Source organism: Staurois parvus, unplaced genomic scaffold, assembly GCF_062004578.1.
Source record: "Staurois parvus isolate SC_StPar_1 unplaced genomic scaffold, SC_StPar_1.0 ptg000165l, whole genome shotgun sequence".
NCBI classification, from domain to species: Eukaryota; Metazoa; Chordata; class Amphibia; order Anura; family Ranidae; genus Staurois; species Staurois parvus.
This window is the reverse complement of record NW_028317961.1, coordinates 1565527-1584304: the sequence shown is the minus strand read 5'-3', so window position 1 is coordinate 1584304 and position 18778 is coordinate 1565527. Positions and strand designations below refer to the sequence as shown.

Genomic DNA, 18778 nt, shown 5'->3' with positions numbered 1-18778 from the left:
CCCAGTGATGACGTCATGGAGGAGACAGAGCCAATGTCGGAGGAGTGGAGGGCGTTGCCTAGCAACCTGCCTATAAAAAAGTGCAGTCCGCAATGGTGGCAGCGCAGAAGGCCACTGACAGACACACACACACACTGTGTGGGTTTTTCGCATCTTCTGAGTTTCCACTAAGCCTCCAGCTTTGCTGCCACCCTGTTTACCGATTGCTTTAGTGCAAGGAAAGATGGAGGACAGTTTAAAGGGCTGGTAACAAAAAAAAGCAATTCTTTTTTTTCTTTTCTTCTAAAAAAGTACCTTTTTCTTTATTAATTAGCCATGAGCTCACCACAGCCACGAACAGCACAAAGGTCATCGGAAAGGTAGGAGGGGGCTGTGGGGGAATAGAGAAAGACAAAAGACTACCAGACATCAGATTAGACAAAGATGTATAATCTTTTATTTAAGTAGCAGAAGCCCTAAAAAGAGAGAAAAGTCCCGCCAGCATCCAAACTCTCCACATATGTCCAAGTTTCATCCAAAACATATGCTGCACTTACCTGACAGCCCAATCTGCAGTAAATCTAAAGCCACAGAACCAAAAAAGGCAGACGGACGGGTGGCTGAAGGAATATGTTGGGCCTGTTCGGCTCCATCTGCACCCTCTTTTGCACTGAATGCATAAAGGATGTGGCCACAGACAAAGAAGTGGAAGAATCAAGTGCAGGTACCACCAAAAGCAGACCAAGAGCCAGAAGTACCCTGGTACACAAACAAAGTCCACCATTTGTGTTGGAGATATCCTCTGAGACCTCATCAGAAGCGGAGGAATTCACCAAACACTTGTTTGATTTCCAACTGATAGAACCATACATTATGGCAATTAAGGAAGCCATAGAATGGGAACAGGACTCTCAGCCCCCACAAAAAGTAAAGAGATATTTCCCAAATTTAAAGAGGCAGGGAGCTGTGTTTCCATTTATGATGGAGATCCACGAACTATTCGAGGATGAATGGGAAAAGCCAGAAAAGAAAGCGAATAAGCAAAATCGTTTTGCAAAGCTGTACCCTTTTAGTATCTCTGACACAAAATTTTGGGAGACTCTGCCAGGAGTAGACGCGACATTACAGCACCTGGCAAGACATATTTCCCTTCCATTAGAGGATTCCACTATGTTCAGGGACCCAATGGATAGATGGGTGGATGTTGACCTTTGAAGGATTTATTCCGTGGCAGGTGCGGCCTGTATGCCGACCATGGCTCTTACCTCCATCTCAACAGCATTAAAAGTGTGGGTCATGAATGTAGAAACAGCCCTGAGATCAAGGGTTGAGACAACCAGAATCATTACAACATTAGAAGAACTCAATCTAACAGTGGCATTCCTAGTCAAGACATCCATAGATCTAGTAAAATTGCTAGCAAGGCTTATGGAGCACTCAGTGATGGCAAAGAGCGCCCTGTGGCTGTGTCATTGGGTTGTAGATGGCACGTCAAAACAGGCCCTTTGCAGTATCCCATATAATTGCAGGATGTTATTCGGCAAGACTCTAGAGGAGGCCATGAAGCGAGTGGCAAGGAAAATTAAGTCTTTTACCACAGAGGAATAAAGACGGACTGCGTATGCAATGTACAAAAGAAAAGGAGGCTGGTAGTGGAGGAGGCAGGGGAACAAAAGGAGGCTTGCCAGATAGCTTTTATGGGAGGGGAAATCTTTTGGGATGTTCTTTTGCTGGCTATCATTGGGCCCTTTAAGAGCATTGGTGCACTTAACAACAGTCCCACTTAACCTGCATGTACTATAGGTGCAGTATAGGGACGTTATAGTCTCGGCACAAGATAGATGTAGTTGAGATGCAGTAACGGTTCAATATAATGCAATATAAGGCTGGAATAGGTGCAGTCAAGGTTTGGAATAAGTGTAGTATAGGGTGTAATATGGGTTTAGTATAGGGTGTATGGATTGGATAAACTTGGTGTCCTGCTAGCAGTATCTGTAATGGGCAAATAACCCTCCAACCAGTCCCTGGGATGCTGTGGTGACCTCTCACTCAGCGCTCTGCATAGAAGTCTAAGGGCTTGTTTGGCTTTAGCTCTCCCTCTGATGGCCAGAGGAAGATGGTGCAGCCTAACATCAATATCTCAGTAGAGGGACAGAAGAATAAAGAGAAATCTTCATGTTGCTTTAGCCCAACACCTGGCTACAAATCATTGCTTTCATGAAGATGAGATGACATTTTAGGAGCTATTCAAGTAGAAATATAACGCTTTTATACAGGTCTAAAAACTTTTTTTCACATACTATAGAACTCCATTAAAACTAGTTTATATATACATTATACTGTATGTGTTTAAAGTGGAAAAGCCTAACTAATTATTCTTTAAAATGTTCCCTGCCCCTTCTTCTTACCTAGCCTTCATATCCTGGATAAAATTGGTCTGTGCACTTACCTATTTTTAATCCATTTTGTTCAAGTCACATGATCCTGTAGCCCTCCTCCCCTGTGTCATTAAGTGTCACGAAGTGATTTCAGCAGAGAAAAGGCGGTAGTGCCAACAACAGATGCACAATGGGGGCCTATGGGTGATGCCATGGCTCTGGGAATTCACAGCCATTTTAGAGCATTCCTTTACACGAGAGCCGGGTATGCAAAATAGAAGGGGTGGTAACATTTTAAAGAATAGTTAGTGTTAGGCTTTACTAACACTTTTTTAATTATTTTCATTACTCGAAATAAAGATATATATTTTATATATGCAGAAATGAACATAGGTTTAGAAATTGTAAATGTGAGTGAAATATTTTTTTTTGTATTTTCAAGCAATGTTGCTAATATTTCTAGACAGTGTTTCAGAAGGCCTCATTGTAGTCTACAATAGTTCACATTTTGGACTGGACAATAAGCCTGAAGTACACATCTTCATCTATTCTCAGATCTATTTCTATACTCTACAGGAATCTCAGCTATAATAGTATGGTATTACTAGTTCATGGGTTTCAGATTAATCAAACAAATTACAGATTTCTTGGTATGGAATCCAGGGGAGAAATACAATCTTCATCATGAAGTTGTATCAAAAATTGATGGATTTTACTTTGCCTTTCACCTTGATAAAACATCTTACTGTCAAAGAAACAGTGAAATGTGCCAATGTACCTATAAATGTTCAAAAAAAGTATATTCTTTGCAATAATGACACACTATGGTATATACTAGCTTTTTATTTTATAGTAGTTGTCAGTAGGATAGTGCATAATAGCAAATATTCAGTGAATTTTACTGACTTAATTTGCTGAAAATTATATCAGCATTTTTAGTTTGAGAGACAAGAAAACCAAATCAAATGGACTGAACTCATTGACATACACCAAGGCACCTGCAAACACCTGTGCTATTACACTGAAAAATATGAATGGCTTTTCAATGTCACCCCTCTGTTTATACTTAACATTTTCCAGAAACAACTAAATTTAAGTTATTTCACAGGCCATACTTCCCCTAAAGAAAACACTACACTGTTGCTATCCTGAAGAGAGAATTAGGAAAAAAGTTACAGCTTTATTAGCTAGCAATAGATATGGAGTGACATTTTGGGAGAAAAGGACTAGAACGAGTCAGGGAAATGGTAATCAAAATTGGTAGAGTTTTTTTATGTGGTATATAACCAGAAGGATAATTGGATCTTCATTATTCATTATTATGACACAAGTTGGGCCTTTATTTGCCTCCTATGGTTACAGTGGGTTTCCTGTGCCCCTACAGGGCAGCAGGCACTTTCATTTTTTTTTCTACCCTCCCTGTAATGGGTGGCTTTACCTTGTCCCTTTGATATAATTTGTCAGTCATCCTGACTCATGACCATGGCTTTTCTCTGTTTTCTCTCTCAAGTTTAGAAGATGTTGATTCTCTATAAAACTGTTTTTTATGATTAGATGACACTGCCTTTTCCGTTTTCTATGAGGCCATCTGGAAATACATCTCCAGCATTGGGTCATCTTTCTTGCTTGTATGATGTATACTTTTCAATAAAAATTAGTGATACAGAAAAAGTTTATGTTGTGTACCTGGATGACTGGCTTGCTGGTCATTATCACAATCACTTGGCTGCTAGCAAACATCATCATTTATAAGCAGTGCACTCAACCCAAAACACAGCGCCAGAGCAAAAAGAGACATGGACATTAGAATCCCAGCTTTAGGTCTAGGAAGAGATTTGTGGTCTGATATTATTTTCACCTATAAAATATAAAATAATCTATCCTGTAAAGGGAATGTATAGGGGTCTTGAGGATGCATTTGGTTCCTTCATTTGTTATGGTCAGAATTCAAAACTAACTTATTGTGTTTTAAATTAGATGTATATATATATATATATATATATATATATAATGCTACAAAAAATTAAAGGAACGCTTTTCTTTTACAATGGATTTTATTAGAAATATCAAGTCATTAGAAAAATCCAAAAGTGAAAGCAATGATACAAAGAAATTCTTTCAATGAACAGCAAGCATAATAAGTGCACTGAATATTACAGACAAATAGGCAAACTGAATACATAATTACAACATGCAAGTAGATAAGATAACACATAAAAAATTGCAGCAAATATTAGCATACTGAGGCCAGTGAGTCATAGAGTAGAGGCTGTAGAGGAACCTGAAGTCCGCATTAAAAAAAAAAAACATAACGCGGAGTCTTACTGGATAAACCTGAATACTCCAATCTGTGAGATCCCTAAGAGGGTCCAGCAAATATACAAAATATACAAAACACTTCAGGTACAAATCTCAAAATTTCACAATCAGTGCAGATACCAAAACAAATAAGTAGATCAGCAGAGAAAGAGAAGAGAAAGAAGACGAGAGAAAGAAAAAAAAACAAAAGTGGGGGGGGGGAGGATCCCGAGGAATCGCGCTAGAAGGGCATCATAATGACAGAAGGGCATGGTCAAATCTAGACGGCTGGGCTCGGTCAATCCTGGGGCACCAAACTCTTAGAAACTTTGTATGTGTGTCCAACAGTATGGCTATCAACTTCTCATTAACCATTATAAAGTTCATCCGGTTTTTGACTGCCTCAAAACTAAGGAGAGGGGTCTTCCACGCTTTCGCAATTGTTAATTTGGCAGCCGTAAATAGATGTGATGCCAGCTGTCTCTCAGGACGGAGTAAGCCATCCAGAGGTTTAAATAACAGCGCCTCATAGGGATTGTGCTTAATATTTGTGTGAAATATTGTGCAGAGAAGGGCATAGACCCTAACCCAGAGTCTGCATACCTTGGGACAAGTCCACCATATATGAGCCATAGTGCCAATTTGTTGACAGCCCCAAAAACAAGTTGGTGGGTTGGAAGGGATGAAACGAGCCAGTACCACCTGTAAAGGATTTTATAGGCATTTTCTAAAATAAGAACATTTTTCGAACATTTGGATAATGCTTGTGTGATGATCAGCCAGTCCTGCTGATCAATAAAGGAGCACTTTTTAATCAGAGTATAGCATCAAGTCAATTAAACTCCTGGGATATTGATCTGGTCAGTTAAGTAGCAGAGGGGGTTCTTAATCAGTTTCAGCTGCTTTGGTGTTAATGAAATTGAAAACAGGTGCACTAGATGGGCAACAATGAGACAACCCCCAAAACAGGAATGGTTTTACAGGTGGAGGACACTGACTTTTTTTTCCCTACTCATCTTTTCTGACTGTTTTTCACTAATTTTGCATTTGGCTAGGGTCAATGTCACTACTGGTAGCATGTGGCGATACCTGGACCCTACAGAGGTTGCACAGGCAGTCAAACTCCTCCAGAATGGCACATCAATATGTGCCATTGCTGGACAGATTGCTGTGTCTCCCAGCACAGTATCAAGAGCATGGAGGAGATTCCAGGAGATAGGCAGTTATTCTAGGAGAGATGGACAGGGCCGTAGAAAGTCCTTAACCCATCAGCAGGACCAGTATCTGCTCCTTTGTGCAAGGAGGAACAGAATGAGCGCTGCTAGAGCCCAATGACCTCCAGCAGGCCACTAGTGTGAATGTCTCTGACCAAAATATCAGAAACAGACTTCATGAGGGTGACCTGAGAGCCCGATGTCCTCTAGTGGGCCCTGTCCTCACAGCCCAGCACCATAGAGCTCAATTGGCATTTCCCATTGAATTGGCCAGTCTCCCACTGGCACCCTGTGCTTTTCACAGATGAGAGCAGGTTCACCTTGAGCACATGTGACAGACATGAAAGGGTTTGGAGAAGCCATGGAGAATGTTATGCTGCCTGTAACATTGTTCAGCATGACCGTTTTGTTGGTGGGTCAGTGATGGTCTGGGGGGGCATATCCATGGAGAGATGCACAGACCTCTACAGGCTAGACAATGGCACCCTGACTGCCATTAGGTATCGGGATGAAATCCTTGGACCCATTGTCGGACCCTACACTGGTGCAGTGGGTCCTGGGTTCCTCTTGGTGCAAACCTCATGTGGTGAGAGTATGCAGACAGTTCTTGGAGGATGAAGGAATTGATACCTTTGAATGACCCCCATGCTAGCCTGACCTAAATTCAGTAGAACACCTCTGGGATATCAGGTTTTGGTCCACCCAACGCTGCCAAGTTGCACCTCAGACTGTCCAGGAGCTCAGTGATGCCCTGGTCCAGATCTGGGAGGAAAAACCCCAGGACAGCATCCATTGTCTCATTAGGACCATGCCCCTATGTTGTCAAGCATGCATACAAGCACGTGGGGGCCATACAAACTACTGAGTACCATTTTGAGTTGCTGTAATGAAATTTCAGCAAAATGGACTAGCCTGCTGCACCATTTTTTCACTCTTTGAATTCAGTCCTCTGTAGGTTGATCATTTTTATTTCCATCAAACGATGGGGTATACTTACTTTCCTAACACATTACCCCGTTACCCAGTCCATATCAGTATAGATATCTAGCATGATATTTTCCTCATTGAGATCTGATGTGTTTTTAAAGTGTTCCTTTCATATTTTTGAGCAGTATATATATATATATATATATATATATATATATATATATCACATATCAATGTTTATATGTTCTAATAGCAGGTGGTTCCCCAAGATCCTTTTTTTCACAGTTTATTAGCTCACTCTGGGCTGCACACATACAGCTAGATTAGTCAGTGACTCATCCCACTCCCTGCCTGCTTTATACAGATGGACTACATGAAATAAAGAGAAAGCAAGTCAGAAAAGAAACAGCATCTGTTGTGAGATGTTTTTTGAAAACCCTTTTCTGGGGTCATGGCTGCACCATTTATGAAATATTTATTTGTAAAACAAAGCTTTTTTATACAAAAGTAAGAAAAGTATATACAAAAACATAAAGGCTAAAGGTAAAAAAATGTGCATTTTGGACACAGCTGATCACATGAGCGAGCCAACGTCTTCGGCTCTTTCCATTGATCGGTGATTCACTGTGTCCGAGGGACACAGTGAATCACTAATCGCCCACTAATCACTAATCGTCCACTAATCGCCGCGCTGCACGCCCCCAGAGCCACGCACATGCGGTTAGAATGGGAGGATGTCATATGACGTCCAGAAAGAGAGAACCGCCTTGCGCCTGGCATTTCCTTATATGGCGGGCGGGAGGCGGTTAACTACAGCAGTGAAAAACCAGGTCTCTTTCTCAGCCAGACAAAACTGTGCTGCGTGGTCTTGCCTTGCCGGATGTTCACAACTATTATCAAGCAGCCCACCTGGGCAGACTGATCAACTGGTGGCATCATGGTGGCACCATACTATGGACACAGGTTGAACAAGCCCAGAGCCACATACAATTGCGTAGAACCCCTTGGTTCTATGGAGAACTGCTTTCCCACCTTAAAACACACCCCCTAATAAGCATAATGATATGTATCTGTTTCAGACTCTTTAGGGCATCCATACTGTCTATGTTGGACTCTCCTTTCCAATCCTGGGTAACCCTTGCTTTACCCCAGGCCTTCACCAAGGAACATTTTGCTCACCATTTTCTGGGGGATGATTTCAGGCCCTTCACTTCTTAATCACAGATTCTTGGTCCACCATACAGACTCTGATGAACATTATGAGCCCCTTTCGTTTAGACTTTTGTAAGGCAGTGCAACTGAACCACTTCTTGAATTCTTTGGTGCCCCTATGTCCATTTAGCCACCCAATGATCTCTCTAGAGGAATACTGCTCTCGCCAGGGACCTCTTTCTCATACTCTCTCAAAAATGTACTCTTTGATGATTACACCACCAGATGACCACCATTTACCCTTTCTTGAGAAATGGGAGTCAGATCTGGGTAAAACATACTGACAACTGACTAAAATAATTAGATTGACCTTAAAATCCTTGATCTGTACAAGAATACAGGAAACTGACTATAAGATCCTGTCTCGGTGGTATTATACTCCAACTATTTTGCACAAATTCTTCCCACACCGATGCTGGTGATGCCAGAATGAGGCACACTACTCCATATTTTTTGTTCATGTCCCAAACTCTCTCTCAAAAGAGGTCTAGAGGATCACACAGAAATTCTCTGATTATGCAGTATCAGAAGACCCAGCTTTTTTCCTCCTTCATGCCTTCAAAACACCAACTAAAATAAACAAGAAATCAATACTCTGACACCTTCTCAATGCTGTCAAGTTATGTATACCCCCTATACCGGGCAGCACAGTATCTAAATGGTTAGCACTTCCGCCTGGCAGCACTAGGGTCGTTGGTTCAAATCCCAGCCATGGCACCACCTGCCTGGAGTTTGCATATTCTCCCTTTGCCTGCGTGGGTTTCCTCTGGGTACTCTGGTTTCCTCCCACACTCCTAAGACATGCTGGTAGGTTAATTGGTTCCTGTCTAAATTGTCCCTAGTGTGTATGTGAGTTAGGGACCTTAGAGTGTACACCCCTTGAGGGTTAGGGACTGATGTGAATATATAATATATATGTGTAAAACGCTGTGTAAATTGATGGTGCTATATAAATACCTGAAATAAATAAATACTTGGAAGAGCACTCAGCCACTGTCCATTCGAGTATAGCTTAGAAAAGTGGAGGAATTTCCTCACAGCAGAAAAGAGAAGTCTACTTGAAAACCTAGACTCTATGGAGTATGATCACATACTCAGAAGAGGGTAAGCTTCTTTTTGAAGTGAGTCCCACAGGATCTTAGGCATTATCTCTGCCCAACCCAGGGCCATATTGCCTCCTTATTCCTCATTTTTACACCTCTCCACCCCCCCCTTTTTGTTTCTCTCTCTCTCGCTCCCCCTCTCTCCCCTCTCTACCTGAATGTGTCCTCTTATATTTTATTTTTCTCATTCTAATAAATATGAATAAAAATGTGGTGGATGTCCTCCCAGTCAAGGGTGGGTGCGGACTGCATGCCGTACCCGACTTGGAGGTTATAAAATTTTAGGTCTCCCCTACCTTAATGATTACTTGTTCTCTTGTCCTACCAGCCATGTCCTCTTAACACAACTGTAATGTATCTATGATATTCTGCACAGTAATGGAAGTCATGGAATGGAAGCGGTTTCCTTCAATAGCTATGTAATTGACTGTGATGGAACCTGCCTTCTCTTTTGAATAAAATTTGTAAATTGAAAAAAAAAACTGCTGTGTAGCAGAACATTGTCAATCTCAAATTAGATAGACTAGATAAATAAAAATCTTTCGTCAAGTGAAAAAACAAAACATATTTACTAAAACTGGAGAGTGCAAATCTGGTGCAACTCTGCATAGAAACCAGTCAGCTTTTAGGTTTTATTGCCAAAGCTTAACTGAAGTTGAAGTTAGAAGCTGATTGGCTGCCATGCACAGCTGTACCGAATTCTGAGTGCACCAGTTTTAGTAAATCTACCCATATGTATTTCATCTTTGTAATTACCTGTTTGCATGTGGCTCAGCTGTAGGACTAACTCTGCTTCTTGGAACTTAGATGCCCCCTTGACTCTCTAAGGGCATTAAAGTCTAGAAATAAGGTGAATAAAGAAAGTACTATAGGAAAGAATAGAATGGAGAATCACAGAAAATACCACACTTTTTGCTTTCATAGTAGCAGGACTAGAAAGATAGGGCAGAATAGAGACATGTGGGCTAGTGAAACAAGCACATACTGCTAAAAAGCATGAAAAAGAGCAGAATCGGAAGATATGACAATGAACAACAGGTTTGCTAAAAGCAAGAAAGGGTTTTGTTGAAGAAAAATTTCTGAACATGGACTGAGCCAAGTAAACATGTACAGGAACCACAGAGTTAGGACTTTAATCCAAGAAGGCTAGAAGTCAGTTAACCAAACACAAACTTGCTGTTAGGTTGGACACCACAGCAGACATCCACCATCAAAGTTTTCAGATGAAAAAGCCTAAACCAACACTAGGTATCACGCATGAGCAGAGGTTGAGAACAAATTTTAAAATTCCATCACAAATGTTTTACAGTAAGCTGCAACACTCCCATTTATATGGAAATAATGAAAGAAAATGAACAGAAGCACATTTTTGTCAGTGTATGCTTAAATTGCATTTTTAAACTAAAGAATATGTAAACCCAACATTTCATATTCCTGATAAGTGATGGGCTGGATGTTTGAGTCGAAAGTAAGTAAGTAACGTGCCTGCTGTACCATGTGTTTGTATGAATAAAAATCCTGTTCTCTTTGCATTGCTTCCTTTGCATGAAATCCCTGGTGTTCTTGCCAGTCCCTCTGCTTCCCTGTTAAAAACTGACCACACTAGCCATGAGAGCACAGCATGGTCAGTTCTTTAGCTATTCTGGGAACTCAGCCTGCTATCCTCCATTGATCAAACTTGTCCTGACACCCCCTTTACCTGCACAGCCTTTCACTGGGAAGATCAGTGTATGGCTGTTTCTTCTCACCCAACTATTATGCAGCTGAGAACAGAGGGAATGTGATCACTTATAAAGAAGGTAAAAAAAGGTATTTATAATGTTTTTTTTAAATGTATACACCACTGTTTTGCCTTTCATTTCTATTTTAAACTGAATTAGTTGTTTTACAAGGTGAGGGTTTATGATCACTCAAGTCTGTTATAGAATGCATTTTGCTTTCTTAAAGCAGAGCTATTGCAATATATGTAGGCTGTGCCTGCTTGCACTACATGTTGTGGGGGGCTAGCTATCAGTATTGTCACTGTTGAAAAGAACAACCTGGACAAACATAGACCTGCCCACTCCTTTCTGGATTAACAGCACTGCCTCTGCTAGTAAAACGTTGCAAAGGAGGATTTAGCTCAGGCAGGAAAGGAAAAGGAACATTTTTGCTTACTTTATGAGGCTTGTGCATCACATAGTAACTGTTGGGGCTGTCAAACAGAAGCCCTGAGTAGGGACAAGCTTGGGTTCAGTCCAAACCCAATCATGAACCCAAGTTTATAGCTAGCTTTGAGTTGTTCTCAATTAAAGTGGTATTAAACCCAAAAGCAAACATTTATTATATTGCAGTTTAGCAATTCGTAGATGTAAAGGCTGCATTCATTTTCTTTTTTAGGCTTTCTTTCCTTTATTTTCATAAGGTGATCTGGCCAGTAAGTCTGTTATCTTTTAACAGAACAAGGACTCCTGCAAAAGTAAAAGTTAAAAGTTAGAAGGTTGAGAAAAATAATTTACTACTGACAGGGGTACTTATTTTTTATTTATTCACGTAAAACATTTATCCCAAAACAAAAAACTGTCACTGTAACTCCCTGTGCCGTGTTATATAGAGTTTGGCTTCAATTGCTTAGTATATCTAAATTTGCTAGTACATCTAACACTACCTTCCCATCAGGCTGACAATGATGCTGTTCAAAGGTGCCCCTGTGCTCATTCATCCAGAGTGGGGGCACTTTATTACATGACGTGTGTTACTGGGCAGATCACCAGGTGAAGACGGGGGAGGGGGTAAAGCCTAAAAAGAAAAATCTAATGCAGCCACCACATCCAAGGATTGGTAAGCTTTAACATATCACATTTTTGGTTTGGACTTCATTTCTGCTTTAACTTTCTTTCTCTATTACTGCCTATTATGAAACCCAGATTTCTAATCGTACTCTGTATATTTTCTTTATTCTTAGAGTCACTACTGAGCAAATAGACAAAACAGTTTTCGTCTACTCTCCAACCTTTCCTGGTAACTTTGCTTTCTATGCCTCCCTTTCTACCAGGATCTGTTTTTGTTTTAGTACGCTTTTTAGTGTACACTGGAATGTTTCACTGCTCATCCTGACTGAGCATTGTAGACACTTGTATTCATTTTCTTACATAATTACATATTTAACTGCAACTGAATCCCTTCTTAAAGCAGAACTAAAGTAGTCGAAAATAGCAAGGTAAAAATAGTATATTCTAAGATGAAATGACAAATGGCCAGCTTCACATAACCCACTTCCCTGGAGCTCAGGTCATCCTGGACCCACCTCCAGCTTGGGACTGGACAGTGAAAGGAGAAGCAGAACAGTGAACAGCAAATTGAAAGTGAACTCACCTCTGTATTACTCTTTTTACTACTTTTTTTTCTCTTATCAGTGTTCTTTTTGTCAGCACATAAACCAATTGACTCCTTGTGCTGCTTCTTCCTCTCATGCTCTAACCCTGTTGTACAGGGACTGAAAAAGGCTAATACTAAGTCATATGAATTTACTAACTATATATATAATACACAAGGGTTGGACAAAAAAATGGAAACATTACATGATTTGCAGGTGTGAAAGTGACAACATGTTTTGCATTGAAAGCAGAAGTGATATAACAATCCCTGCCTTCCACTGTGTGATGAGACACCTAGCTAACAGGTGGGAAGCCTCACTTTCATCATTCACTGCGTGCGCTACTAGCAATTAGGAATCATGTCAAAGCTTACTGAGTTTCAAAGTGGGGAAATTGTTGGTGCCCTTTTAGCTGGTGCCTCTGTGACTGAAGTTGCCAGTTTATTTGCTCTGCCGTGAGGTACAGTATCAAAGGTTATGACGGCATATACAGTTTCTGGGAAACCGTTGTTTGATAAGCATGAGTGACATGGTCAGCTGACTACCACCTTTTTCTCTAGGAGCCTACCAAGTTTTCTCATAATACTTTCTATATCACCATTAGTTTCTTTTTTCTGACTAAAAATAAAGACAAACAAAAAAGCCAAAAAAAGAAAACCACCACCAACCACTTATGTTCACATTCATTTTTTGGTAGCTCGATGGTTTAATTTTTTTTTTCTTTTTACATGGTCAACTGACCGAGAGAGACAAAAAGGACATTGTGCAGGATTGTAACCCTGAATAGGAAAAGAACTGCTGCAAAAGTGCTTTGATACTGTACCTCAAAACACAGCAAATAAATTGGCAACTTCAGTCATAGAGGCACCAGCTAAGCGAGCACCAACAATTTGCCCTCTTTGAAGCCCAGTAAACTCTGACATGCACCTCTCTGCTCCCTTGCAATCAACGGCCCCCTCGAGAGGGTGGGACCTTAAACTCTAATCCTGTTTCTAATATGAAGGCAGCACACACCTGCAACATTAGTCTGCCTGTTTTCCCCAAAACCTGGCATAAACTGCCCTTTTATGCAGTGGAATGGCCTCACCCTGCCACACATCCCCCCACCCCGCACTTTTTTTCGCACCAGAGGGAGAAACACACCCATTCCTCACATTGGCACCTCAGTGCCACCTATCACCCACAAGGGCCCAATCCTGTTGGACTTTCTTTTTTTTTTCCTCTAAGGGGAACTCGGTCCACTTGTTTTTCTGAGTGTGCTTCCACAAGCACTTTTTCCTGAACCTTGAGGTCCCACTGGTCTCTCTACCATCCCTTCTACCTTCTGGCCTTGGGTTCCTGCATTTCTTTTTACCTCCCCCAGACCTACTCTCCCAGAACAGAAGATACAATATTTGGTATGACTTCCTTTTGCCTTCAAAATGGCATCAATTCTTTTATTTATTTTTTTTATTTAAATATTTATTAATTTTTCATGTTATTACAAAAATTCCACAAGAAGAGACACAATACATATAAATAATCAATACATTTCTACTTTGCCCCTTCTATTTTACCTCTTTTCTTTCCCTACCCTCCCAGCCCACCTTTACCCCCCTTCCCCCCTCCCTCCCCTCTGCAAGATCTCCAATCTCTCAAGGCCCAATAACTTTAAATAACTTCCTAGTTTAAAGTTTTCTATATTTCTCTTTCAATCCTGATTTTTCCCATTTTTCCCATCGCGAATAGTATAGTTCCAACCTGTCTTCCTGAATATAATAAGATTTTTCCATTCTACTAATCTGGTTTACCCTATTGATCCAATCCTCCTCCGTCTTCCACCAAAACTTGGGAATCAACCCTTTTGCAGCACTTAAGTAGTACCATATGCCTGATTCTTTATATTTATTTACGGTTGTCTCAACATTATGTAGGAGACACATGGTTGGATCTAGCCCTATGTCATTTCCAGTTATTATTTCTATTGATTTAACTATTGTCTTCCAGAAAACCTGAATTTTTGGACATTGCCACCATATATGAAAGGCCGTGCCCTCCTCCATCAATTCTTTTAGGTACATTTGCACACAGTGTTTGAAGGAATATGGAAGGAAGGTTGTTCCAAACATCTTGGAGAACTAACCGCAGATCTTCTGTGGATGTAGTCTGCCTCAAATCCTTCTGTCTCTTCATGTACTCGACTCGATGATGTTGAATCAGGGCTATGTGGGGGGCCAAACCATCACTTCCAGAATTCCTTGTTCTTACACTAAAGCTAGTTCTTGATGACATTGTCTGTATGTTTGGGGTTGTTGTCTTGCTGCAGAATAAATTTGGGGCCAATCACATGCCTCCTTGGTGGTATGGCATTGATGGATTTCTTTGCTCATTTTGCATTTTGAAAATTGATAAAAAATAAATTATTAATATACATATATATTTAAAAACATTTTAACTTTTTAGCATTTCTTCACACCTGCCTAAAACGTTTGCACAGTAATATATATATATACACAATATATGTATGTATATTCAGTATATATATATATATATATATATATATATATATATATATACACACATACTATATTTCCAAAAGTATTGAGATACCCCTCCAAATCATCGGATTCTGCTGTTCCAATCATCTCTGTTGCAGGTGTATAAAATGAAGCACCTAGGCATGCAGACTGCTTCTACAAACATTTATGAAAGAATAAGTCGCTCTCAGGAGCTCAGTGAATTTAAGTGTGGTACCATGATAGGTTGCCATCTGTGCAGTAAGTCCATCCGTGAAATTTCCTTGCTACTAAATATTCCATGGTCAAGGGTTAGTGGTATTATAACAAAGTGGATGCAACTGGGAACAACAGCAACTCAGTCACAAAGTGGTAGGCCACGTAAAATGACAGCGTGGGCTCATGCAGAGTCAATAGCTAAAGATCTCAGATTAGCACAACAGTGCATAGAGAGCTTCATGGAATGGGTTTCCATGGCCAAGCAGTTGCATCCAAGCCTTACATCACCAAGTGCAATGGAAAGCATCATATGCAGTGGTGTAAAGCACTCCGCCACTGGACTCTAGAGCAGTGGAGACGTGTTCTCTGCAGTGCAGAATTACGCTTCTCTGTCTGTCAATCTGATGGATGTGCCTGAGTTTGGTAGTTACCAGGAGAATGGTACTTTCCTGACTGCATTGTACCAAGTGCAAAGTTTGGTGTAGGGGGGATTATGGTCATGCTCCCGCCTTTGTGGGAATAGTTTGAGGATGACTCCTTCCTGTTCCAGCATAACTGCGCACCAGTGCACAAAGCAAGGTCCATAAAGACATGGATGAGCAAGTTTGGGGTGGAGGAACTGGACTGGCCTGCACAGAGTCCTGACCTCAACCCGACAGAACACCTCTGGGATGAATTAGAGTGAAGACTGCATGTTGTGCCTTCTGGTCCGACATCAGTGCCTGACCTCCTGGAAGAATGGTCAAACATTCCCATAGACATACTCCTAAACCTTGTGGACAGCCTTCCCAAAAGAGTTGAAGCTGTTATAGCTGCAAAGGGTGGGGTAATCCAATATTGAACCGTACAGACTAAGACTGGGATGCCATTAAGGTTCATGTGTGTGTAAAGGCAAATGTCCCAATTCATTTTTGCAATATAGTGTATATAGTAGCACCCAATTATAAGTGTACTGCATGCAGCTTCCTGTGAAGGTGTGGCAACAATTCTGCCCTGATCTTGAATTCAAAGTTTTGCCACTTAAATATAGGCTCATGTAGACTATGCCTGCTTGCACTACAGTGGATGAAAAAAAACATTCAGGGGTTTGCTAACATTGTCTGCTGCTGAGTAACCAGCCTGTAGCTTGCAAAACAGCACCTGGCTCCTACACATTGTCTTTGCTGCTGAAACCCCTTCATAGTGAGCTGCAGTGTCTGGAAGGGGGAGCACGTGGAACACAAATGAAGGAGGATTTGGCTCAGTTAGAGAAGTTAAAGACAATTTACTGTTTAGTTGATAAGGCTTGAGCATCACATAGTAACTGGATTTGGTATTTGTTCAGACAGTCATACAGGAGTCTTCAGTTGTAATTTGTTAAGTATGAATGAGGGAATAACAGTAAGAACTAAAAGGAACACCAGAAATATTGGAAATCCCACCACAGAGAAAAGAAAATGAAGAAAAAGAAGAGAATGCCTCTCTGTCTTATTCTTGACTTTATTCCTGCCATTCTTGGAGTGGGGGATTATCACTATTCTTGTTGCATTATTCCTACTTTAAAATTAGTTAAATATCCAAAATGAAATGTCAATACATCATATTAACTATGAAAGAGGTATGTAAGCATGGGCCCCAAAACACAGTGATGGCTTCACTGGAGTTCCAAAAGACATAAGAAGATATTACCTATAGTTGTTATGAAACAGGAATCTGATAAAACACACAACCTATGTATATTCATAACATGTAAAATGAATGTGTCTTAGAAAATAAATAGATCACAATGAAAAGGTAATAATAAGATTCTCTATAAAAAAGACTTCAAAGATGTCAAACTCTACTAGTGACAATTAAGTCTGAAAATTGTTTGCAATCTTGAAAGGTTAGGATTTGTCATTATCTCTATTATCATCCTTGATATTGTTTTGTTTATTACTGCTATTGTTGTATACTATTTTAATTGAACACTTTATTATCAAGGTCAATAAGTTAATTGTTTTCTCAACTTTCATTAACACCTCATTTATATCACTTTTTTTCAAATGTTGATTTCAGTATCAGAAACACGAATCAAGAATTGCACAAAGAATTGTACAAAGCAATGTATGTGGTTAACTATTTCCAGCCTTTTTTCTATTAGAACATATGTGAATTAGTATACTAAAATTCACTGCATCTTGAATATTCCCTGAACAGTCCTACATTAAGCCAATATCATGAAACAATTTCTTAAGTTTTATGGTCCAAACTAATAGAAGATAGACTGAAATGAGACAATGAGCATCATTTTGCTTTTTGAGATCATCTTCCATATGTTGCTTATTTCACCAAGATAATTTCTGCATGATCTAGCATTGGCAATAACAAGCTCATCTGAATAAAATGATTACAGATATTGTCACAGTTCTATACGAAGACATGAGCAAACCTATCAGTAACTAAACTAAATCATTAATTAGACATTAAAGTTTGCAGATATTGTAGTCAGAATTAGCAGAGCTAATAAATAATGTCCTTTATACTTTCCCATAATAACTATTTTAATTAGAATATCTGGCTTGTTATTGAACTTCATAAGAAGGTGACAGTCATTCCACCTTAACTGTCATTTTTATAGTCCATTAAATTGCATAGTGTCATAATATTTTTTATCTCTTTACTTTTTCAAATCTACCTGTCCTCATGCCAGTGAAAGGTGCAACAAAGATAATGTACCTATCTAGTTTTGTCCTAAGCATCACAAAGCTTTGGTGATAAACGAAGGTAAACCAGTGGTGTCTGATAAAGTATTCAGTGTTTGCATAAACTACTATGCTGCAAAACATATACGCAGTATAGAATACTAAAGAACAAACTTACATCACTTTCTAAGCAGTGATACATTATATAAATCTTGTAACTGAAAAGAACAGTGTAAAGATAGTTTCATATGAAAAATAAGACCAGTCAGCTCATAGATTGTTAATGAAAGCCTTAGTACAACTAATTCTGGAATTTAATGTGGGGGCTCTAATCTCTCCAGAATAGATGTTGTTGCTAAGGAGTTGATCACCAGGCCTTCTATTATGCATAAAATATTTTGATTTTTTTATATTTCTATATATTTTTGTTACTCAAATACAGTAAAATAGAAAAGGGCAAATAAGAATGGAAGTATGAAATACACTCCATAACATAAAATTAGATAAAAAGCAAAATGACAAAATACTTTACCCCATAAATATATAGGACAACCTAACATGGGCATGAAGGTCCTTCATGTGCAGGCTTCAGTTGTTAGTCAGTATCCATCCATCTCAAGGATGAATGGAGAGCTCTGCAGGGCAAAGTATATCTCAATGCTGGTCAAACCATGCTGTCTTCTGCAGTATTTCCAGTTTACTATAGAGTTGACTTGACAAATGACAGCAACTGTTGATTTAAATATTTTAGAAAAACACAGTGCCAGACCATGTTTTTTTTAGTAGTCCCGATATCTACATTTACTAGTCTTCAACCTGGATGACACAAGGGGGTTTATTTACTAAAGCTGGAGAGTGCAAAATCAGACTCACTTCTGCATAGAAACCAATCAGCTTCCAGGTTTCATTGCCAAAGCTTCATTGAACAAGCTGCG

At 39.8% G+C, this 18778-nt stretch overlaps 1 pseudogene; it reads left to right on the top strand.

The window, feature by feature from the left end:
* Nucleotides 1–499: 499 nt before the first annotated feature.
* LOC149462832 (uncharacterized) lies at nucleotides 500–1732 on the top strand (annotated as a pseudogene).
* The last annotated feature ends 17046 nt before the right edge of the window (nucleotides 1733–18778 follow it).